The sequence below is a fragment of the Suncus etruscus genome, chromosome 1 (genome assembly GCF_024139225.1).
Source record: "Suncus etruscus isolate mSunEtr1 chromosome 1, mSunEtr1.pri.cur, whole genome shotgun sequence".
NCBI lineage: Eukaryota > Metazoa > Chordata > Mammalia > Eulipotyphla > Soricidae > Suncus > Suncus etruscus.
Window position 1 is genome coordinate 57,867,268 of NC_064848.1, and position 1,145 is coordinate 57,868,412.

General features: G+C 33.4%; 1 non-coding gene across 1 annotated transcript; it reads left to right on the forward strand.

The window, feature by feature from the left end:
* Nucleotides 1-762: 762 nt before the first annotated feature.
* On the forward strand, nt 763-926 carry LOC126026911 (U1 spliceosomal RNA). The gene has a single exon (XR_007502104.1). It is a non-coding gene; the product is annotated as a U1 spliceosomal RNA (small nuclear RNA).
* Nucleotides 927-1,145: the final 219 nt, after the last annotated feature.

Sequence of the window (1,145 nt, forward strand, 5' to 3'; positions counted from 1 at the left end):
AAGTGACGCTTATAAATTGTACATTGGGTTTATACATAATGCAATGATGTTAAGAATAACATAGAAACAAAGTACAATTTTGCAAAATGTTAGATATTTTTCCAAGAGTCTGTTTATATGCTTATTATTAATTTGTTACGGATAATTTTCTATAAAGGTATAATTTTTATATGATACATATACTTCTAAATTATGTGAAGTTATAATTAAGTAGTAAAATATGTTCTCTAGGAAGTCTTATAAGTAACCTTTGAGTTTGAGTGAGGAAGAGAAAGTAGGTTTAGAATTGTTTAGAGTCAGGTATAAATTCCCAGTGTTCTCAAAAGAGGTGACACTGTCTCAACACTGGAGGGAACATTGGAATAATTTGATTGGTGCAATTGTAGTATCAGGTATAATTGGAAGCACCTTCTGCTTTATCCTTAAAAATAAGGATATCTGAAGATTAGTTATTATATAATTGTTTTTCTAAAAGGGAATATCAATATCAACATATCTTGGTCTTTTATTTCCTTGTTCCTTACTAAGAACACTTGGTAAATGTTTGTACTTTAGCAAATAAAGTTCTAAATTCTATGACTATTTACTATTATTAATAACTGATTTGTTTATTCAGACTTATAGAAAATATTTTTATGCCTAGGCATATAATAATAAAAATTTAGGAAACAAGACAAAAGAAAATATTGAAGGAAACAAATAAAATTATTTACAGAAAAACCAAGGTAACAATAGTCATGGATTTTACATTAGAAACCATGTATACTTACCTGGCAGGGGATATACCATGATCATGAAGGTGGTTTTCCCAGGGTGAGGCTTATCAATTGCACTCCGGATGTGCTGACCCCTGCGATTTCCCCAAATGTGGGAAACTCGACTTCATAATTTGTGGTAGTGGGGCACTGCGTTCGCGCTCTCCCCTAAAAAAAAAAGAATCCATGTAACAGGGGCTGGAGAGATAGCATGGAGGTAAGGCATTTGCCTTGCATGCAGAAGGACAGTGGTTCAAATCCCAGCATCCCATATGGTCCCCCGAGCCTGCCAGAAGCAATTTCTGAGTGTAGAGCCAGGAATAACCCCTGAAGTGTGACCCAAAATCAAAAAAAAAAAAAAAAAGAAGAAAGAAAGAAAGAAAGGAAGGA